The following is a 24913-nucleotide window of genomic DNA, read 5'->3' on the forward strand; positions in this document are numbered from 1 at the left end:
CACGACTGAGATCAAGACCTGAGGTGAGCTAAGAGTTGGAACACTTAACAGACTGAGCTGTCCAGCTGCCTCCCATTGAGGTGTTTTGTTTTTTTTTTTTGCATAACTTCATAAGCTGATTCTAAAACTATGAAAAATTAAAATGGGCAAGAACAGTCAAGACAACTCTGAAGACAAAAAAGGCAAGGAGAGACTGTCCTAACAGATAACAAGACTTTTTTTTTTTCATTTTTTAATGTTTATTATTTTTGAGAAAGAGAGACAGAGCATGAGCAGGGGAGGGCAAAGAGACAGGGAGACATGGAATCTGAAGCAGGCTCCAGGCTGCTGTCAGCACAGAACCTGATGTGGGACTTGAACTCACAAATCGCGAGATCATGACCTGAGCTGAAGTTGGACGCCTAACCGACTGAACCACCCAGGTGCCCTCTAACAAGACTAATTATTAAGCAACAATAACTAAGATGATGTACTATGACAGAAAGATGAATAGAGACCAGTGAAACAGAACAGAGGGCATAAAAATTAACTTCTGCACACTGAGAAATAAGGCTGGCACTAAAGATCAATAGGGAAAAGCAGGACTACTTCATAAATGCTGATTCACAGATCAGATGAGATGAACTTATAGAATACCTTTAATAACTCACAGGAAAATAAATACTGAACAATAAACACAAGTTGCAGAAGAGTATATACAATAGAGTTCTCTCTCTCCAATTAATATACATGTTATATAAAAAATGAGAAAAACTGTTCTACATTGTTCAGGAATATATTCATATTCAGCTCAGGTCATGATCTACTATGAATCATGCTGTTAAAAAAATACAGAAATACTTGGCAATAAAATATCAAAATCAGGACAGTAATTACCTTGGGGATGGATGGAGATCCATGGAGAAGAGTACATGAGCCAGATGGCATGTGAGTACATAAATATTTGCTATCTTACTATTTATACCTTTTCTGAAATCTTGAATTTTTATAATTACAACAAAGAAGAAATTATAAAAATTATAATTTTATAATTATAATTTTATTTGAGAGAGAGAGGGGAAGAGAACACACATGTGTGCACTGCAATAGGGGAAGGGGCAGAGAGAGAGAGGGAGAAGAGAATCCCAAGCAGGCTCCTCATGGTCAGTGTAGAGCCCGACATGGGGCTCAAACCCATGAACCGTGAGATCATGACCTGAGCCAAAGTCAAGAGTCAGATGCTCAACTGACAGAGCCACTCAGACACCCCTATAATTTTTTTTAATTAACAAAAGTTTGAAGCAAGAGTGCAAGGTTTGTAAATCGTGTTAAAAATACTTAATAGTTGGAGCAAAGACTAGGAATAAGGAAATGATAAGAGAAGAAGCTAACAAAACAGAAAGAGACCAGATCCTGCAAGCATTGTAAAACATACTTTTGTTTTTAATCCTATAGGGCAGTCACTGAAAAGTATTAAGCTAGGGAGGTCTAAAAGATTACTCTGACAAGGTATAGGAATACGTTTCCTAATGACAGAGGCTTATTTATCATTTAATCCCTAATCTTAGCATAGTTTTATGACATAGTGATATTCAATAAATATTTGCTAAATTAATGAATTTATGGAAGAGGTTGGGAGGGAGAAGCAGAGAAGTAGAAAGACAAATTAGAAAGCAGTTTTAATAACTCAGGGAGGAAATGTTGGGTTTATAATGATTACCTAAACTTACCATTTCTCTATTTTACAGAAAATAGTAAGATTATAAGAAATTTTCAAGAGATATGAAGTAGAGTAATCATCTTTAACATAAACGTGAAGACCCTGGTTCAAATTAGACAATGTAATAATTCCATATATACTCACCATTCTTCCGCTCACTAAGTGGAGGCAAATTGGGATTCCTGCCAGGGTGAAGGCCGAGGGTCAGCTCGGGCTGCAAGGAGAGCTCCTGCAGTTCATTGGCAACAGCTTCGCTCTGGGGGCTGGGGGCCGCAGACAGGGATACCAGCACCGGTTCATCATCATTTTCGCCAGCCCCTCCTCCGTCCAGCCCATTCACAGCAATGACGGAAGGGGGCAGGCACACGACACTGGAGAAATCCACTTTGGCTTTCGTGATGGCAACCTGGAAATGGAAGTGGAGACAAAAAGTTTATATGTCACTGTGGAGAGACAGACTATTCTACTGAATACCATTCTAAATTGTATTACTGGCAAGCTACCATTAATCTTAAATATTTTTTGTAAAGTAAGCCAGCATCATGTTTTTCTTTTTTACTTTCTATAGCTTATTTATTTTTTATAATTTGCATCCTGTTAGTTAGCACATGGTGCAGCAATGATTTCAGGAGTAGATTCCTTAAGCCCCTTCCCCGTTTAGCCCATCTCCCCATCTCCCCTCCCACAACCCCTCTAGCAACCCTCTGTTTATTCTCTATATTTAAGACTCTCTTATGTTTTGTCCCCCTCCCGATTTTTACATTATTTTTGCTTCCCTTCCCTTATGTGCATCTGTTTTGTACCTTAAAGTCCTCATATGAGTGAAGTCATATGATATTTGTCTTTCTCTAATTTCGCTTAGCATAATACGCTCTAATTCCATCCACATCTTGCAAATGGCAAGATTTCATTCTTTTTGATGGCCCAGTAATACTCCATTGTATATATACACCACATCCTCCTTATCTATTCATTCATCGATGGACATTTGGGCTCTTTCCATACTTTGGCTATTGTTGATAGTGCTGCTATAAACATTGGGGTGCATGTGTCCCTTCGAAACAGCCCACTTCAGACGTAAAGACACCTTCAGATTGAAAGTAAGGGTATAGAGAACCATCTATCATGCTAATGGTCACCAAAAGAAAGCCAGAGTAGCCGTACTTATATCAAACAATCTAGACTTTAAAATAAAGACTGCAACAAGAGATGAAAAAGGGCATTATATCATAATCAAGGGATCTATCCACCAAGAAGATCTAACAATTGTAAACATTTATGCTCCAAATGTGGAAGGAAGCACCCAGATATATAAATCAATTAATCACAAACAGAAAGAAACTCATTGATAATAATACCACAATAGTAGGGGACTTCAACACCCCACTTACAACAATGGACAGATCATCTAATCAGAAAATCAACAAGGAAACAATGGCTTTGAATGACACACTGGACCAGATGGACTTAACAGATATACTCAGAACATTTCATCCTAAAGCAGCAGAATACACATTCCTCTCCAGTGAACATGGAACATTCTCCAGAATAGATCACATACTGGGACACAAATCAGACCTCAGTAAGTACAAAAAGATCAAGATCGTACCATGCATATTTTCAGACCACAACACTATGAAATTCAAAATCAACCACAAGAAAAAATGTGGAAAGGTAACAAATACTTGGAGACTAAGGAACATCCTACTAAAGAATGAATAGACTAACCAAGAAGTTAAAGAGGAAATTAAAAAGTACATGGAAGCCAATGAAAATGATAACGCCACAGCCCAAAACCTCTGGGATGCAGCAAAGGTGGTCATAAGAGGGAAGTATATAGCAATCCAGGCCTTCCTAAAGAAGGAAGAAAGGTCACAGATACACAACCTAACCTTACACCTTAAAAAGCTGGAAAAAGAATGGCAAATAAAAGCCAAAACAGCAGAAGACAGGAAATAATAAAGGTTAGAGCAGAAATCAATGCTATCAAAACCAAAAAAAAAACAAAACAGTAGAACAGATCCATGAAACCAGAAGCTGGTTCTTTGAAAGAATTAACAAAATTGATAAAGCCCTAGCCAGCATCATTTTTAATTTTAATATTTAGTATGCTCACACAATACATGTAATTTCAAGTCTGATACTGTCCTCAACTACATCACTCAGGAGGACAACATAAAATTAAAATAAAAGCAGCACACATGATGTGTAATGGGATAAAAGGAAATAGTGGCGAAGGAGAAATAGTTATGGAAGAAATGTTACCTCCAACTCCCAAGGAGAAGTACCTTGAGAACTAACACTTTCATGAATATCCAAAAGGTATTAGAAGTATTATACTGTACCAACATAATCTGGGGTAGAACATTTTTTTTAAGAAAATAATTCCCAGGGCACCTGGCTAGCTCAGCTGGTAGAGCCTGCAACTATTGACTTTGGGGTCATGAGTTCAAGCCCCAAATTGAGCATAGAGTTTACTGTAAAAAAAAAAAAATTCCTAAGCCATTAGATTCCATAAAAAAACATAAACATAGAGATGTATGTTTGATGGATATTTACCCGAATATTTTAACGTACATATTTATTTAATCATAATACCCAGAAATGGGATATTAAAAATAAAACACCTGGCAAAATAAGAACAAGATCTTTAAAAATGACAAAGAGGGGCGCCTGGGTGGCGCAGTCGGTTAAGCGTCCAACTTCAGCCAGGTCACGATCTCGCGGTCCGTGAGTTCGAGCCCCGCGTCGGGCTCTGGGCTGATGGCTCAGAGACTGGAGCCTGTTTCCGATTCTGTGTCTCCCTCTCTCTCTGCCCCTCCCCCGTTCATGCTCTGTCTCTCTCTGTCCCAAAAATAAATAAACGTTGAAAAATAAAATTTAAAAAAAAAATGACAAAGAAAACATTATAACAAGAAAATATTTTTCATAGCATGGATTAATGGTTAGGTGAATTAGGAATATACTCATTCACTGAATCCTACTATGTAGTTATTGAGAATAATTTTTATAAAGAGTTTAATGTGTGGAAAATGCTTATCTAAGCATCTTTAAGAAAGATACAAAAATGTATTTTCATTTATAAAAATACTATACCAAAAACACAAAATGGGTTTTATTTGATCAGACTCTGAACACTTTTTCTTTTTACTTTCTTTGGTTTCCAAATTTTCTCTAAAACATATATATGTTGTTTGTATAATGAAAAAGCTACAGTTCTTAATCTAGAAGAAGGACCTAGGAATTCCCTGCAAACTTTAGTGAGCACTTTAATTTGGAGATAAGGAAATCAACAACAAAATACTGAAAAACTATGAAATGAAGAAAGGCATTGAAAACTAAAAAATAAAAAGACCATCACATTCTATCTTCATGTAAGGCTATAGTGTGACTAAACATGGTCATAGTTCTGATTGATACACTTCATAAAATGTAAAATGGATTGGAAAAGATCCAGATAAGAGCAATTAAGATGGGGGGTTGAAATTAAGAAGAATGAAGATACTAAGAAAGACCCTCTACTCCAAAAAGGCTGGAAGAAGTCTTAACTGAGGCAAGTTCAAAAGAAAAAAGTTAGGAACTCAATACTAGGAGCTTAATATTCTAAGAGGTAGTATGGGCAAACAATGGAGAAGGATTTGGGGGGAGGGTTGAATAATTTTAGGAATTACAAAACAACAAATGTCTAAGAAAATCCAGAATCTAACCTTTCAAAGAATTTTTTCCCATCTTCCTATGACTTAACCATTTAAGCTGTGTTTTGTCTCTGTATACTAGGGAAAAAATTGTTACACATGATCAATCCATCTGGCTCAGTACTCCATGAACTCTGAAAGAGCATGTTTGCTTTCCTTAACAGCAGCCTTTTCATACTAAAAAGATTCAATTTTATGAATCAAGGATCCTTTGAGATCTAAACTGCTTAGGACAGCAGTCCTTGATACCCTCCCCCACCCTGATACATATGCACACACGCACATACACACTCATGTGCACATGGATGATGACACACTGAGATGTGTGTTTTTAAAATAACAAAAACTCGGGGCGCCTGGGTGGCGCAGTCGGTTAAGCGTCCGACTTCAGCCAGGTCACGATCTCGCGGTCCGGGAGTTCGAGCCCCGCGTCAGGCTCTGGGCTGATGGCTCAGAGCCTGGAGCCTGTTTCCGATTCTGTGTCTCCCTCTCTCTCTGCCCCTCCCCCGTTCATGCTCTGTCTCTCTCTGTCCCAAAAAAAAATAAATAAACGTTGAAAAAAAAAAAAAACTTTAAAAAAAAAAAAAAAAAAAAAAACCTCGTAAATGAGTCCTAAAGGAAAGTAGGAGGAGGGCAGTATTATAACTTCAGCCTAAGACCTAGGAAAAGTAGCTTCACATACAGCAACATGCTTTATATAAGCAATTGTTAATATACAATAAAATATTATTCAGCCATAAGAAAAGAAGGAAATCCTGCCATTTGTGACAGCATGAATGAACCTCAAGGGCATTACACTAAGTGAAATAAGTCAGAGAGAGGAAGACAAATACTGTATGATCTCGCTGAGATTTATGGTTATGAGGCAGAGGGTGGGAGGTGGGGAAACTGGATGAAGGTAGTCAAAAGGTACAAACTTCCAGTTAAAGATAAGTAAGTACTGGGGATGTAATATACAACATGAGGACTACAGTTAACACTGCTGTGTGGCATATTTGAAAGTTGTTAAGAGAGTAAATCCTAAAAGTTCTCATCACAGTGAAAAAAACCACATTTTTCTTTGTTATATCTGTAAGAGATGATGGATGTTTAAACTAAATGGTGGTCATCATTTCACAGTATATGTGAGTCAAGTCATGCTGTACACCTTAAACTTCTATAGTGCTGCACGTCAACTATATCTCAATAAAACAGGGGAAAGAAAGTTGTGAAATCATTCCTGATTAAGAGTTCACACCTTATACTAGAAAACTATGAAATTTGGCTGAGATGGTAATAACTGCATTCAGTAGACAGACCCTGTGAAATAGTATTTGCATCTTAATTGGCACTCAATAAATACTTGCTTGGGGAACCTGGCTGGCTCAGTCAGCAGAGCGTGTGACTCTTGACCTTGGGGTCATGAGTCCAAGCCCCACACTGGGGGTAGAGTTTACTTAAAAATAAATAAATAAAGTAATTAAAAAAATACATACATACTTGTCTGAACAAAGACAGAAGCAAATGAAAGATACCTAAAGATAATCTGGGGACCAAGACAGGCAGGTCTTGAGAAAAATCTGAATGGTACAAGGAAGAATGCTCAAAAGATACAGAACATTAAAAATAATGTGTACGAGTCAAGGGCAGGAACGAGCAAAGCTTATTGTACTTTAGTACTCCTGTTAAACTATTAGGCTAGAATCATATAAAAAGTTCTTCACCAAACAGCAAAGCCCCACGATTTCAGACTTAACTCATTATCTGTGATACTATAACTTGAGACTAAGCAAAATTTTCTGCTACTTAGGTGCTTTGGGGCGGGGGGGGGGGGGGTTGGTAACAGAATATAAAGGGTGCCAGCAATTTTACAGGTTACCAGATTAAGAGAAAAACTAAAATACTGCCTCATAACGTATTAATTCTTTACATGATTACATAAGAGACTAACACACTGAATATTATTATGTAAATGAAAATTTTTCATTTCAAATGAGTTTATCTGTTCATTAAAAATAGTCTGGCAGGGGCACCTGGGTGGCGCAGTCAGTTAAGCGTCCGACTTCAGCCAGGTCATGATCTCACGGTCTGTGAGTTCGAGCCCCGCGTCGGGCTCTGGGCTGATGGTTCAGAGCCTGGAGCCTGTTTCCGATTCTGTGTCTCCCTCTCTCTCTGCCCCTCCGCCGTTCATGCTCTGTCTCTCTCTGTCCCAAAAATAAATAAACGTTGAAGAACTGAGATTCTTTAATAAAAGAAAAAAAAAATAGTCTGGCAATAGTACTTGCTTGGGATAGAGTCTCAGTCCTTTGCAAGATAAAAAAGTTCTAAAGATCTGTTGTACAACAATGTGAATTTACTTAACACTACTGAACAGTATTAAAAATGGTTACGATGGTACATTTAATGTTATGTGTATTTTACCATAAAAATTTCAAAATGGTCTGGAAAGATCTCTGCACAAAAAAGTAACTTACTAAGCTAACTCATATATTTCAATGAGCCTGAAAAAATAAACTACTCTTTAAAATATTCTTTTTTTTTTTTAAGTTTATTTATTTTGAGAGAGAGGGAGAGACAGAATCCCAAACAAGCCCCATGCTGCCAGCGCAGCGCCCAACACGGCGCTTGATCTCACAAATTGTGAGATCATGACCTGAGCCAAAATCAAGAGTCAGACTCAACTGACTGAGCCACCCAGGCACCCCTAAAATATTCTTTAATTTACATCTTGTCTTAACTCAGAACAACCTTCCCCCTATTACTTTGAATTAGATGATGATGACGATGATCATATTTGACAAAGATACATCACAGAATACCAAACCTTTCCTTTTTTAAAAATTTCTTTGTTTATTTATTGAGGGAGAGAGAGCGAGCGAGCGAATGCACAAGTGGAGGAGGGGCAGTGAGAAGGAAAGACAAAATCCCAAGGAGGCTCCACACCATCAGCACAGAGCCGGATGCGGGTCTCAAACTCATGAACACTGAGATCATGACCTGAGCTGAGATCAAGAGTCAGATGCTTAACCAACTGCACCACCCAGGCACCCTCAGAATACCAAGTTTTTTCTAAAGCAGCTTGAATTTAAACTGTAGGAGTCTGTAATTCTGGTGTGCATTTAGTGAATATAACCAGTACTTCCAGAAAATGATATTTAAAAAATTAAACCATGGGGCACCTGGGTGGCTCAGTCAGTTGAGTGACCGAGTTCGGCTCAGGTCACAATCTCATGGTTTGTGAGTTCGAGCCCCACATCAGGCTCTGTCCTGACAGCTCAGAGCCTGGAGCCTGCTTCGGATTCTGTGTCTCCCTCTCTCTCTGTCCCTCCCCCACTCATGCTCTGTCTCTCTTTTTGTCTCAGAAATAAATAAACATTAAAAAAAAAAATTAAACTATGGAGGGGCACCTGGGTGTCTCAGTTGTCTAAGCAGCCAACTCTTGATTTTGGCTCAGGTCATGATCTCACAGTCATGGGACTGAGCGCCACCCACATCAGGCTCTGAGCTGGGCATGGAGTCTGCTTGAGATTCTCTCCCTCTACCTGTCTCCCTCTGCCCAGCCCCTCCTTCTCACACCCTCTCTCTCAAAATTCATAAATGAATAAACAAACTGTGGAAAATGGTCCCCGAGAGAAAGTCACCCAAAGTCTAATGCTAGGCCTAAAGGGAAAAATTAAGTTTAAAAAGTGATATTATGGGTGCCTGGGTGGCTCAGTCGGTTGAGCGTCTGACTTCGGCTCAGGTCATGATCTCGCAGTCTGTGGGTTCGAGCCCCACATCTGGCTCTGTGCTGACAGCTTGGAGCCTGCTTCAGATTCTGTGTCTCCCTCTCTCTCTGCCCCTCCCCTGCTCATGCTGTCTCTGTCTCAAAAATAAATAAAAAACATTTTAAAAAATAATAATAAAAAAATAAAAAATAAAAAGTGATATTAGAACACATACATCTTAATAGATGAAAGAAAGGAGTATCAAATTCTATAGTGACGTGGACCATGATTGTGCCTGTCAAAGTCTGGAGCGTAAGAAAAAGCTATTTGAAAAACTGTTTTACTGAGTGTTCCATTCAGAATTAATTTACTAGCTTAGTAACTAAGTTCCATATTTATGGGATCATTAAGGGTTTAAAGAGATCACTTAAAATTTATATATATATATATATATATGTATAACACCACATATTTTTATTGGGTGAACTACACACTACAGTGGTATCTGTTAATGTAGAGATTTCAAGTTTTAGGGGGGCACTTGGCTGGCTCAGTTGGTAGAGCATGTGACTCTTGATTTCAAGGTCACAAGTTCCAGCCCCACGTTGGGTATAAATATTACTTAAAAAATAAAATACTTAAGGGTCACCTGAGTGACTCAGTTGAGTGTCCGACTTCGGCTCAGGTCTCATGGTTCATGGGTTTGAGCCCCGCGTCAGGGCTTTGTGCTGACAGCTTAGAGCCTGGATGCTTTGGATTCTGTGTCTCCCTCTCTCCCCCCCCCATCTCAAAAATAAAAGTAAACATTAAAAAGAAATAATAAAATACTTAAAAAGTTTCAGGATATATTCTTTAAAAATGCTAATATTAAACTAGGGGTGCCTGGCTGGCTCAGTTGGTACAGCATCCGCCTCTTGATCTCAGGGTCAAACTGGGTGTGGAGCCTACTTAAAACAAAACAAAACAAAACAAAAACTTTTAAATGCTAATACTAAACTATTTACACAAAACTCTTCCATAAAATCATGGGCCAAGGGGTGGGCGATAGATGTAATAAGAGTGGCACAATGTTGGTAACTGTTGAGGCTGAATATGGGGTACCTGGAGACTCATTATACTATTATTCTCTTTACATTTGTGTATGTTTGATAACATTCTTATGTTTTTTTAAAAAATAAGGTTATTCCATAGAACAAAATGAAGACTTGGTTAAGACATAAAGCAAGGTTTCCTCAATCTTGACCTTAGAAAATAAGCCAAACAAAAGTCAAAATCAAGCACTGACAAAAGAAAAGAATATTTAGCATAACATATATATATATATGTGTGTGTGTATATATATACATATATATATATATGTATATATATACACACACACACACACACACATGGAAGATCTATTTTTCTAACAAACCTACTACTTTCTATTCATTTTTAAACAGCCCACAGAAGAAAGTCTTGGTAAATGCTGACAATCTAGAGACAAGATCCAAAAAATGTGGAGGTATAGTCATGGATTAAAATGTGTCCTCCATCAATTCCTGAACACTCCTAAAATTTTACTTACTGTAAAACTTGCATGAAAAAAAACCCTAAAAGGACAATATTTATCTCAGATTATATGTATCCTTTTATCCAGAAAAATACAAAAGTTGTATCTCAAACAAAACACTCTCTGAAATGTGTCAGAGGAAAAGTAATTAAAATAACCAAAAGGAAAAAAATCTGCATCATGTTTTAGTGTTGTAAATTTATAATTCTACTCAGCCTAAGATCAAACTTTCTTTTTCATCACAGGATCACCAACTCCAATTTCTTGGCTGCTGATCTGCATCTGATCAGTAGCAGCCAGAACAAAAACAACATGGGGGCAGGGTCATCTCCCACAACCCATCTGTTTCACTCTCTTGCTGGTTTGATTCCACCTCATCTTTTCTCCACCCCACCCCCATTTTGGGCTGCATGCCTTCTGCTGGTGCCGAGTGGCATATGTAACTAGAAGCAACAGGACAAAATGTGTTAGAGAAATCGAAGAGCTCAGGCAAACAGCTGCTAATTCTAAAAAAGTGTATACTAACAGGATTTTTTATTATGACCCATGACAAAGTCCATTTCATGCAACCAAATGATACGTTCTCCTGAAAAAAAAAAAACTTTTTCCGTATAAAAATTGTTTTTAGTCAATTAACAAACGTTCTTTTAGATGGGCAGATTCTTATTTCCTTTGATTTATCTTCAATATAGTAGATAAACCAAAATCTTACTCTTACTATCTAAATAGATGGATATTTTATCTATTTTTTTATTTAAGGAATATATATATATATATTTAATTTATACACAAAGGAATTTGAGAACAAGTATTTTCTGAGAGCTTATTATATATGTACTAGGTACTGCCCTGGGTCCTAGAGTAGGTAAGGAAAACATCAAAAACATCAAGTCTTGCCCCCTTATCTCTCTCACTATCGCCCCCATCATCTTCGGATATCTTAAAAACTACTCAGACGTCTAAGGACAGCATAGAAAAGGCCTTTCCACTCCCTCTTCATTATAGAAATCATCTAAAACCATGGACTACAAGAAACAAAAATAGAACATCCACCTAAAAACAGCAGAAGGCACATGGAAGAGTAGTGTGGCAAATTAAAGATGGCTGTAAATTCTCTGACACTTGGCCCACTGACAGGTAAGGTCTATTTCCCCTCCACTAAATCTGAGCCTGACTGCCTTCACCAATAGAGCACAGCAAAAGTGATGCTATGCCAGTTCTAGGCATAGGCTTTAAAGAACACTGGTAGCTTTTACCTTGGTCCCTTGGAGTCCTGTGTCCCCATACAGAAGTCTAACTACTCTACTGGAGAGACCATAAGAAGAGATCTAGGAGCACCTAGCTGGCTCAGTCAGTAGAGGATGTGACTCTTGCTCTCAGGGCTATGAGTTCAACCCCCTTAATGGGTATAGAGGTTACTTAAAAATAAAATCCTGTAAAAAATGAAGAAGAAGCCTAAAGAGGTCCAAAAGGAATAGGGATCCAACTGAGACCAGCCTTCCAAACATCACCACCAAGGTGTCAGGCATTTACACTCTTGGTCCCTCCAGACAAGCCCAGCCAGTCACTTGCTGAATGCCACTATGTGGACCCGAGTTAACACCATGTGGAATAGAAGAGTCCCCAAGCTAAGCCCTGCCCAAATTCCTCACCCACAGACTGTGAGATATAATAAATGGCCTCAACATTGGAAACTGAGATAGCATAGTGTGCCTTCAAATTCTAAAAAGAACAATTCATTTTCAAATGAGAATTGCTTATACAGCCTATCAACCAAGTGTGTGGAGACATTCCAAAGAGCAAAAGTTTCCCAAGTAATTTTTTTTCAGGAAGCTCCATGAAGCTATGGCCTTTACTCATTTCAGGTTTTCAATTCCACCTGATCATTCTATTGGGAAACAGTCATCCAAGTTTTCCCTCTTCCCCCAACAAAATGGATAATGGTGTAACAACAGAACACTTGTTCAGAGTACTTGTTTCATTTCTTACTTCTCTTAAGCACCCTCTGCTCCAACCATATGTGTCTGTCATGCTTCTCTCTACATGTGACTACATAAAATTGCCTCTTCCTCCGCAACCTACCCCCATCTCCCTATTATCCATCCCCTTTCTATGGTTCAGCTCCTGTAAGATACCAGGCTTGCTTCTACTACTGCTCACTTTTACTACTATTATAATGGATTGATCTTCCACTAGACTGTAAGTTTACCGAGGAAAGGAATTTGGTTCCACTGTGTGTTTTTTTTAATTTATTGTTTCATTTTTTAAATTTACATCCAAGTTAGTTAGCATATAGTTCAACAATGATTTCAGAGGTAGATTCCTCAATGCCCCTTACCCATTTGGCCCATCCCCCCACACACACCCCTCCAGCAACCCTTTGTTTGTTCTCTATATTTAAGAGTCTCTTATGTTTTGTCCCCTTCCCTGTTTTTATATTATTTTTGCTTCCCTTCCCTTATGTTCATCTGTTTGGTATCTTAAATTCCTCAAATGAGTGAAGTCATATGATATTTGTCTTTTTCTGACTAATTTCGCTTAGCCTAATACCCTCTAGTTCCAACCACGTAGTTGTAAATGGTGTTCCATTGTCTTTTTAACTCAAGTACCTAGATATAATACTTGACAAAGTATACGAACTCAATAAATATTTGTTAATTTACTGACAATATTATCCTCACAGCAATCACATCATACAAAGTCAGCACTGATACAGAAAAAAAGAGACAAGAAAGTTCTGTCATAGGTATTTATGTTTAAATAGAAATACACAGAAGATCAGAAAAGGCTTCCTGAGAGAGATAATATTAATATTTTGAGCATAGCCATAAAAAAGCTAATAGGATTGACAAGGTTCACTTATTTTTCACTTATTCTTTCAACAAATATCTACTGAGTACCTACTCCATGCCAGGTACTGTCCTGGGTCCTAGAGATACTACAGTGAATAAAACAAAATTCCTGCCCTCAGGGGGCTCACGTTATCCCAGGAGACAGAGCAGCATGAACAATAACATGGATGTGAGACAGTGAAGATTTATGTTCCAAAAGGGCAATCCAGTTTGGTAGATCACACGGTTCAAGTAAAAGTTATATGAGGTGAGCCTGGGCCAGCCAGCTCAGTTTCACTCTAGGAAATAAAGAATGACATGAACAAATCATACTTTAGATAATTAATCTGCCAGTGGGGTAAACACCGGATTGAAAAAAAAAAAAAAGGAACATGAGGTTGGGAAAAAAGTTATGAAGCTACTTCATTAGACAAAGTACAAAGGGTTGAGATCCTGAAATTTGGATAGTAAATGTATAAAGAAGGGGACACCACACAACACAGAACCATACCTGGCACAGAGCAAGAACTCAGATCTTTGTTGAATTAATGTGGGATGAATGAGACAGAATTTATATGTGACAGAATGTCTGCATCTGATTGCAGGGGGTGAAGGGAAGGAAGGTGCCAAATAGGAGTTCACAGTTTTAAGCCAGAGTGACTGCTAAAATAGAGGTTCTGCTAATAGAAATAGGGAGGAAAGGAGAAGGAATTTTATCTGAGGCGATGATGAATTTGATTTTGGGTGTTGGGTTCAGGAGCCAAATATAAATAAAGGTATCCCCGGCTTTCAAAAGTTCACATTATGACACTTGCTTTTATGAAAAATCTACATTAGTACCTGTTTTCGCTGACCAAAAGAAATCTCAAGAGGATTTTCGCTTTTAGGAAAAAAGGTGAAAACCAAAAATAGCGCTCAGCGTTTGTTTTGCAGCCAGCCGTGTAGAGGCAGCACACACCCGAGCGGCGAGAGGGGCACTGCCAAGCTCCTTCCTGGGACTACACTCGGCATGTCAGCATCCAGCTGTCAAAGCTTCGAACTGTGTCTGTGCGCTTCTGTACTTCATTTCGATTTATTTTGTGCATCCATTAGCAAAATGTGTCCTAAGGTATCAGAAGAGCCTAAGCAAGGTTATTTCGGGGGGGGGGGGGGGTCTGGGGATGCTAACAATACTCCCTATGTAAATTAACGGTAACTGCTTCTTCGGCCATTTCACCTTCTACTTCCAGATAGTGAGAGAAACCTATAACAGAAACATCTTAGTTTCCACTAGGTACACGTGAAGAAGGAAAATATGGATGTGAAAGTAGACCAAGAGAAACAGAAAAGAATGCAAAAACAGGAAGAGAACAAAAGGAAAAAAGTCAGGAGAGTAAGAGAAAGAGGCAGAGGTATAGATACAAGGGAACAATAAACTGGTATCACACCTACTCCATTGGTAACTCAGGAATTCCTGGTCTCAGATTGCCTACTTTGGGTCTCAGACCATTCCTATGACTACTAAAATTATCATATACAGCTGAGTATCTAATTATGTATCAGTACTTTCTACTCCTACTATTTTAGAAGAAGCTCAATAAAGCTGTAACTTTATAATGCTGAGGGACAACCAGCTGTCCCCAAACTTAAAGATACAAGTAAGCTCAAGGGCTTATATAAAAGGACATGACCTTACCAGCTGGAAGCAACACAAATAAATAAAAACAGAAGACAAACAGAATATGTGTTTTATCCCCAGGTTCAACTCTTTTTCTACTAATGACCTCTATACCATTCTTGACACGCCTGTGCTAGACATCTGTGGCTCGAACATAATCTACTGGTGTTGGGTACACATGGGAGTATCTTCCCTGAATTGAGTGGCACGAATTGCCTTTCAGTCTTAGGTCACCTAAGAAAACCTTGTGGGGTGGGCCCAACTTCCATTAACTCACTCAAGACATATGTATTGATCAGGCACCGTTCTAGGTACTGGGAGTGCAATAGACAGAAAACATCCCTGCTTTCATGGAACTAACATTATAGTGGGAGAGACAAAAAAAAAAAGGTAAATAAATATAAAATAGAACAATTTCAGGGGTACCTGGGTGGCTTAGTCAGTTGGGCATCTGACCTCAGCTCAGGTCATGATCTTGTGATCTGTGACTTCGAGCCCCACATTGGTCTCTGTGCTGACAACTCAGAGCCTGGAGCCTGCTTCAGATTCTGTGTCTCCCTCTTCCTCTGCTCTTCCCCCACTCACACTCTCTCTCTCAAAAATAAACATTAAAAAAATTTTTAAATAAATAAAAAAATAAGATGGAATAATTTCAGATAACTAAGTATTATGTGTAGGGGGCAGGGTGGCTAATTATGATGAAATGGTCAAGAAAGGTCTCACTGAAGAAGTGATATCTGAGCTGAGACTTATTGAACAATAGCCAACACTTAGTAAGCACTTACTATAAGTGAGACACTTCATATATATTTTTTCAATCTTCACAACACTAAGAGATATTTACTTTTATCATCCAATTTTTTACAGTTGAAGAAATGAAGGCACTAAGAAGTCACATAACTTCAAAGTAGGCAACTGGGTTTCACAACCCATGCCCCTAATAACTACACAATCTGATTCTACCCTGAATTTGATAAAAAGTAGCCAGCCTTGCAGAGAAAATAGCATGTGCCAAGTTCAAAGGCCAGGAGGTGGGAATGAGCTTGGCATCATCAAGGAAACAGGAGCATGGCCAGAGAGCAGAGTGGGAGAGAACTAGATTCTTCAAAAAAAAACTAGATGACACTGATCTATGTTTTTAAAAGATCACTTTGGCTCTTGGGTAGAAAACCTTAGCCTTCTGCCTAACTCTGAGTTGGGTATAATTTACCCTTCTGCCGCGTCCCCTGGTAATAATTGCAATAATTCTGTTTTGGGGGCAAGTTATGATATATGATCTATATCTTTTTTTTTTTTAATTTTTTTTTTCAACGTTTACTTATTTTTGGGACAGAGAGAGACAGAGCATGAACAGGGGAGGGGCAGAGAGAGAGAGGGAGACACAGAATCGGAAACAGGCTCCAGGCTCTGAGCCATATGATCTATATCTTAATATAACATAATACTGAATTTGTTGATATGACCTTGAGCAAATCACTCTGAATAAAAATTTGTTATCTCATCCTGTTATCTTGAAGGGTCTTATGAGAAGTTATTCTAAGAAATACAAAGAATTTAGGGGTACCTGGGTGGCTCAGTCGATTAAGTGTACGACTTTGGCTCAGATCATGATCTCATGGTTCGCAAGTTTGAGCCCCACATCAGGCTCTGTGCTGACAGCTCCGAGCCTGGAGCCTACTTCAGATTCTGTGTCTCCCTCTTTCTCTGCCCCTCCCCTTCTCTCTCTCTCTCTCAAAAATAAATAAACACTTAAAAATTTTCAAAAAAAAAACAAAACAGAAGTACAAAGAGTTTAACTACCAGGTGGTACTTTATTGGAAACATTTAAAGGAATTTGACAATCTGCTTTAACTCCTAACCCAAATTCCCCCTTCACCACAAAAGGGGTGGTGCTTTTAAAATTGAAAGCACTATTTTGACAAGATGACTTGTTAACATTCCTTGCACTCTACTCATGCCCATAAACACTACAGCTTTCCTTACAATCCCTAATCCCTCCGTTACGGTGTTCAAATGCACTCCAATTTTTAAATGTGGAATTATATGCGTCTTAAGAGAAGGAATGATAGATGTTTAGAAGTCCACATGTTATGTATAAAAGACCTGAGTAAATTTAAATATGATCTGAATATATTTTGCACATTCACCCCCAACATCATGTAACCCATCATGAGACAAGCCAGGAATTTTTTTTCCCCAAGTTAGGAATTCTGTCACTTCCACTTTTGCACCAAAAACATACTCCAGTAAACCAGGATAACCTGACACGTTTCCAGGCCACAAGACAGAAAATCTGCCATAGTTACCCTGTTCAGGTAGGAATAATCTGGAAAAAACTACAATTGACTATTGAACAAATGCAGGGGGCTTGGGGTACATCCCCTGCACAGTTGAAAATCCACATAAAACTGTGGACTTCCCAAAAACTTGGCTACTAACAGCCTGCTAACGAGAAGCCTTCCTGATAAAACAGTTGATTAACACATATTTTGTGTACTATAGGTATTACATACTACACTCTCACAATAAGGTAAACTACAGAAAGTATTATGAAAATCATAAGGAAAATACATTTACAATACTATAATGTATTTATCAAAATAAACCCACATGTGAGTGGACTCGCACAGTACAACCCATGCTGTTTCAAGGGTTATTTTTGAACATACTAACTTTGGAATGAAAAACGTGTTGAGACAAACCTCACCTAGGATGAAGACAGGCAGCAGTTGGGGGGAAGGAAAGACATTTACAGTACTGTGCTTTGTTTCTACACTACAATACAGCGTTTGAAGAGAAGCCCTATTTTCCAGTGCCAGAGCCTCATATCCTTAGGTTTCTGATGTACTCTCCCCCTATATATTAATATGTTCTCTCTTTATAAAAAGAGCCATGAATATTTTCCTGAACTCTTTAGCAAATATTTTTTAACAATGGAATTGAAATATCTTGTCATAGAAAAGAAAAAATCCAGACACTGCTGCAGTTTTTAGGAACATCCAAACACAGCAACCCTCACTCATGGAAAATGTAGCCTCAAGACAAGCATGTCTATGATCAGGCAGAAAAGGCCAGGCTACAGCTCCTGGGCACCTACTGGTGTTACGATGAGGGAGTCGCAGAATAATGCACGTACCTATGATAGTACTGCAGCATTAGAGCTCAAACACCAGGGTATATCACCAGAGTTATATGATAATAACTCATCAGTTATTCTTCTGAATAATTATAAAAGCAAACTTGGTAAATGAATCTACTCTGGCAAGATCAGTTACCATACAAAAGCACTGCCTCATTACATTATGTTCATGGTATATGGTGCACAGCTTGTGTTTAAATATACATTGTTTTTAGTTAGTTTGCTTGTTTGTTTGTGAGGGGGAGGGGCAGAGAGAGGGAGAAGTCCAAGCAGACTCTGTGCTGTCAGCACAGAGCCCGATGTGGGGCTTGATCTCATCAACTGTGAAAACATGACCTGAGCCGAAATCAAGAGCTGGATATTTAACCAACCAAGCCACCCAGGTGCCCCTAAAAATACATTTTTAGATTCTCACAGTTGTTGAAAGATTTCAATCAAGGTAGAATCTCTGGAAACATAATGAATCTCAGCAATTTAAATAAAAACACAAGTGTTTCTGACACAGTAAAGTGTAAAACATAACTAAGAACAATTTTAACTACAGAAAAGATACTTAGAGCTTTAAAATTAAGAAGGAGAGAGAGGAGACACAAAGAGATTCATTTCCCAAACAAAGCAAATAACAGAAGTGTTTCCAAAGCACTTCAGGAGTTTCCATATTACAACTACATGTAAGAGCAATTATTGGGGAATTTATAAAATGCTAAGACACATAGCAGCAGCAGTCAGCAGTCAGCACAGCACATTTGAAGACATCTGTGCAGGCAAAAAGCATGACGTGGGCAGCAAAAAAAGAAAAGGTAAAATGTACACCGGCATGAAAACCTTCAAATATCTTGTTGGTGACATATCTTAAAATAGCAAGGTTCTAAATCAAAGAGAAAGGAAGCACACTGATGATCTATATCTCAAAGACAAGAAAGCATCTGAATGTAACAACTCAGAAGTCTTAGATGGCATGAAAAGAATACAATGGGAAGAGAATTATGAGCATTTGTAAGTATCAGCGACTACCCATGAGCAGGAAGTAAAAGAACCTCACGTGGACCATTGTGGCAGGCACTGGAGGTTGTTGCCCAATATCCACTTTCCCCTTCGTCCTTAGTAACAGAATACCTTAGCTTTAGCTAAGTGCATGCCTTAATAAAGACTGCATGTCCCACCCTCTCCTGCAGCCAGGTACAGCCATGGGGCTGAATTCAACCCAATGGGACATGAGTAAAAGTATTAAGTGTGATTTCCAGGAAATGTCCTTAAAGAAACTGGGTACATTACTCTTTGGACCCTCCTCCTTCCTTCTGGCTGGAATGTGGATGAGGTGCTGAAGTGCAAGCAGCCATACTAGATCATGAGGAAGAAGTCACATGTTGTAAATGATAAGGCAACAAAAATAGAAAGGAAATGGTTCCCTGACATTGTAGAGCACCACAGCTGCCCTAGGTTGCCCATCACACAGTACTTCTTTTCCAAAAAAAAATAATAAATTCATGTCATGTTTAAAGCCACTATTATTTTACTTGTGAGGGTCACAAATGGTTGAATATAATCCTAATACAGAATATGGTGCCATAAGTAAAATGTTTCATGAGAAACAATATAACGTGTCAATGCTTACAAAATAGTAAGTGGTGAGCACTCAAAATTGCAGACTGAAAAGCTAATGATCATTCTTATGCAGTGGCAAAACACCTAGTTAAACCACTGCCTGACTATATTGGAATGCTATTGTTTTAAGGGAAACAGTAGGAAAAATTCAGAATGTCATATGTGTTGCCTGCTTCTAGAAACTTCCAACAAAATTATACCAGAGAGGTAAAACTCAGACTAGAGCTAATCAGTCAGTAAGCAGAGATATAAAGGAATATATCTATGCTTATACATCTCTTTCCTGTGGCCGGCAATCTAAGTTGACTAAAAGACTCTTACTTTCTCTTATAGAGTAGAAAGAGTGAACCACTGCACTTTGGAGTGCAGTGGCTGCCAAATGGAAATGAGACTGGAGCTCTACCATTCAAAGCCTATGAACCTACTTGATCATGGTATGTAATTTTTTTTAATGTATTGTTGGATTCGGTTTGCCAATATCTCGTTGAAGATTTTTGCATCTCTGTTCATGGGATACTGGCCTGTAGTTCTTTTTTGTGGTGTCTTTATCTGATTTTGATATCAGGGGGACACTGGCCTCACAGGATGAATCTGGAAGTTTTCCTTCCTCTTTTATTTTTTGGAATAGTTTGAGAAAAATAGGTATTAACTCTTTAAATGTTTGGTAAAATTCACCTGGGAAGCCGTCTGGTCCTGGACTTTTGTTTTTTGGGAGTTTTTCATTACTGATTTGATTTCATTGCTGGTAATTGGTCTGTTCACATATTCTATTTCTTCCTGCTTTAGTTTTGGTAGGTTACATGTTTCTAAGTATTTATCCATTTCTTCTAAATTGTCCAATTTTTTGCCATATAGATTTTCATAATATTCTTTTATAATTGTTTGCTTTTCTGTGATGTTGGTCATTATTTCTCCTCTTTCACTAGTGACTTTCTTTATTGAGGTCCTTTCTCTCTCTCTTTTTTTTTTTTTTGATGAGTCTAGTTAGAGGTTTATCAATTTTGTTAATCTTTTCAAAGAACTAGCTCTTGGTTTCACTGATCTGTTCTATTGTGTTTTTTAATTACTATATTATTTATTTCTGCTCTTATCTTTATTATTTCCTTCTTTTTGCTGGGTTTGGGTTTTGCTTGTTCTTCTTTTTCTAGCTCCTTTAGGTGTAAAGGTAAGTTGTTTACATGAGATTTTTCTTGCTTCTTGAGGTAGGCTTGTATTGTTACAAACTTCACTCTTAAAACCACTTTTGCTGCATTTCAAAGATATAGGACCACTGTGTTTTCTTTTTTCTTTTACAAGTTTTTATTTAAATTCTAGTTAGTTAACATGGGAACACTGTGTTTTCATTTTCATTTGTTTCTATGTAATTTTTTATTTCTTCCTTTTTAAAATGTTTATTTTTGAGAGAGAAAGAGAGAACACACAAGTGGGGGAGGGGCAGAGAGAGGGGGAGACAAAGGATCCAAAGCAGGCTCTGTGCTGAGAGCAGTAAGCCCACATGGGGCTCGAACTCACAAACCATGAGATCATGACCTGAGCTGAAGTCAGGGGCTCAGTTCAACCAACTGAGCCACCCAAGCGCCCCTGATTTCTTCTTTGATTTCTTGGTTGTCCATCTCATTGTTTAGTAAAATGTTGTTTAACCTCTGTGTATTTGTGCTCTTTCCAGATTTCATCTTGTGCTTGATTTCTAGTTTCATAGCCTTGTGGTCAGGAAACATGCATAGTATGACTTCGATTATTTTTAATTTGCTAAGACTTGTTTTGTGGTTCAATATGTGATCTATTCTGGAGAGTGTTCCGTGTGCATTTGCTTTATTCTCAGGATGCAAGGGTGGTTCAATATTTGTAAAATAATCAACATGATACATCACATCAATAAGATAAAGGCTAAAAACCACATATGATCATTTCAATAGATGCAAAAAAGCACTGGACAAAGTACCATATCCATTCATAAAAAAAAAAAAAAAACCCTCTGCAAAGTAGGTCTAGAGGGAATATACCTCAACGCAAAGGTATTATTTGAAAAATCCACAGCTAATATCATACTCAGTAGTGAAAAACAGAGCTTTTCCCCTAAGGTCAGGAAGTCAGAAACAAGACAAGGATGTCCACTCTCACAACTTTTATTCAACATACTACTGGAAGTGATGGCCACAGTAATTAGACAATACAAAGAAATAAAAGGCACCCAAATTGGTAAGGAAGAAGTAAAACATTCACTATTTGTAGATGACATACTATATATAAAATACCCTAACGACTCCACCAAAAAGCTACTGGAACTGATAAGTGAATTCAGTTAAGGTCGTGGGATACAAAATCAATATACAGAAATCTGTTGTATTCCTAAACACTGTTAATGAATCATTAAGAAAATGATCCCATTTATAATTACACCAAAAACAATAAAATATTTAGGAATAAACTTAACCAAAGAGTGAAAGACTTGTACTCTGAAAACTATAAAACGCTGATGAAAGAAACTCAAGATGATGCAAAGAAATGGAAAGACATCCCATCCTCATGGATTGGAAGAATATTGTTAAAATGTCTATACCACCCAAAGCAATCTAAAGATTTAACACAATCCTCATCAAAATGCCAACATTATTTTTCACAGACTAGAACAAATAATCCGAAAATTTGTATGGAACCACAAAAAAACTTGAATAGCCAGAGGAATCTTGAAAAACAAAACTGGAGGTATCACAATTCCGGATTCCAAGTTATATTACAAAGTGATAATAATTAAAACAGTATGGTATGGGCACAAAAACAGATACAGAGATCAACAGAATAGAATAGAAAATCCAGAAATAAACCCATAATTACATGGTCAACTAATCTTCAACAAAGGAGCAATGAATATAAAATGGAAAAAAGACAGTCTCTTCAACAAATGGTGTTGGAAAAATTGGACAGATACATGCAAAAGAATAAAACTGGACCATTTTCTTTCACCATACACAAAAATAAGCTCAAAACAGATTAAATACCTAAATGTAAGACCTGAAACCATAAAAATTCTTGAAAACAACATGGGAAGCAATTTCTCTGACACTGGCCATACCAACATTTTTCTGGATACGTTTCCTGAGGCAAGAGAAATAAAAGCAAAAATAAACTATTGGGACTAAATCAAAATAAAAACCTTCTGCACAGAAAAGGAAACAATCTACAAAATTAAAAGACAACCTGCTGAATGGGAGAAAATATATGCAAATGGCATCTCCAATAAGGGGTTCATATCCAGAATATATAAAGAACTTATGCAACTCAACACCCCCAAATCCCCAAATAATCCAATTAAAAATGGGCAGAAGACATGAAAAGACAGATCTCCAAAGACAACATACAGACAGCCAACAGACACATGAAAGGATGCTCAACATCACTCATCATCAGGGAAATCCAAATCAAACTACAATGAGGTATCACCCCACACCTGTCAAAATGGCTAAAATAAAAAACACAAGGAACAACAAGTACTAGTGAGGATGTCGAGAAAAAGGAAACTCTTGCACTGTTCGTGGGAACACCAACTGGTCAACTGCTGTGGAAAAGAGTATGGAGGTTCCTCAAAAATTTAAAAATAGAACTACCCTACAATTCAGTAATTGCACTACTGGGTATCTACCCACTCATTCAATGGGATACATGCATCCCTGTGTTTCTAGTAGCATTATTTACAATAGCCAAGATATGGAAGCAGCTCAAGTGTCCATCAATTGATGAGTGCATACAGAAAATGTGGTATATACCTACAATGGAATGTCATTCAGCCATAAATAAGAATGAAATCCTTCCATCATAAATATTGAGAACAGAGGGTTACGGGAGGGGGTGTAGGAGGGGGGATGGGCTAAATAGGTAAGGGGCATTAAGGAATCTACTCCTGAAATCATTGTTGTACTATATGCTAACTAATTTGGATGTAAATTTAAAAAAAGAAAATTAAAGAAAAAAAGAAAAGTAGCTTCTTCAATGTCACTTGTCAGATTGAGAAAGTTTTACTATTCTTACTTTGCTGAGAGTTATCATGAATAAACTTTGAATTTTGTCAAAAAAAAAAAAAGAATGAAATCCTTCCATATGCAACAACATGAAAAGAGCTAGAGAATATAATGCTAAGCAAAAGAAGTCCATCAGTGAAAGACAAATACCATATGATCTCATTCATATGTGGAATTTAAGAAACAAAACAAATGTGGGACCCCTGGGTGGCTCAGTCGGTTCAGCATCTGACTCTTGGTTTTTGGCTCAGGTCATGATCTCACAGTTTGTTGAGTTCAAGTCCCGCATCTGGCTCTGTGCTGACAGCACAGAGCCTGCTTGAGATTCTCTCTCTCCCTCTCTCTCTGCCCTTCCCCTGCTCATGCTCTCTCTCTCTCTCTCTCAATAAATAAATAAATAAACTTTAAAAAAAATGAACAAAGGAAAAAAAGAGAGAGATAAAAAGAGAGAGGGAGACAAACCAAGAAACAGATTCTAAACTATAGGGAACAAACTAATGGTTACCAAGGGGAAGTGAATGGGGGAATAAATGATACAGGTGACAGAGATAAAAAAGAATAAAAGGAAAAAGAAAGGCTACGAATTTAACTAACAAAACAAAAGTACTGGGGGGAGGGTGTTTCTTAGGGTAGCCTTCTCACACAAGACAACTGTTTCAGAGAGCCTCACTGTAATTGCCATTAAGCTAAGAAGGGGTAGAAACCAGTGAGGCACAGAGGTAAATAAATTAAAAACCAGAGTCACCAGGCTTAAAAACAATGCTTAATTCAAAAATCTATTCCTCCGCCAGAACAAAAAGTCTTCAAATTTCCTACACAGTAACATTTAATAATTGCTGTGGACTTCAAAAAAAATTTTTTTAATGTCTGTTTATTTTTGAGAGAGAGGGACAGAGTGCAAGCAGGGGAGGGGCAGAGAGAGAGAGAGAGAGAGACTGAATCTGAAGCAGGTTCCAGGCTCTGTGCTGACAGGAGACAGTTCAACGCAGGGCTCGAACTCACGAACCACAAGATCATGATCGGAAGTCAGACA

The 24913-nt window shown here is 37.9% G+C and overlaps 1 protein-coding gene across 4 annotated transcripts in view; it reads right to left on the bottom strand.

Moving 5' to 3' along the window:
- MRTFA (myocardin related transcription factor A) overlaps nucleotides 1-24913 on the bottom strand; it is a 215355-nt gene that overhangs the window by 122000 nt on the left and 68442 nt on the right. For all 4 annotated transcript variants that reach the window (XM_043562685.1, XM_043562686.1, XM_043562684.1 and 1 more), the window contains one exon: nucleotides 1844-2105. The gene's annotated coding sequence lies outside the window, so the exon portion shown is untranslated. The remainder of the gene's footprint in view (nucleotides 1-1843; nucleotides 2106-24913) is intronic.

The sequence above is a fragment of the Prionailurus bengalensis genome, chromosome B4 (assembly GCF_016509475.1).
Source record: "Prionailurus bengalensis isolate Pbe53 chromosome B4, Fcat_Pben_1.1_paternal_pri, whole genome shotgun sequence".
Lineage (NCBI taxonomy): Eukaryota > Metazoa > Chordata > Mammalia > Carnivora > Felidae > Prionailurus > Prionailurus bengalensis.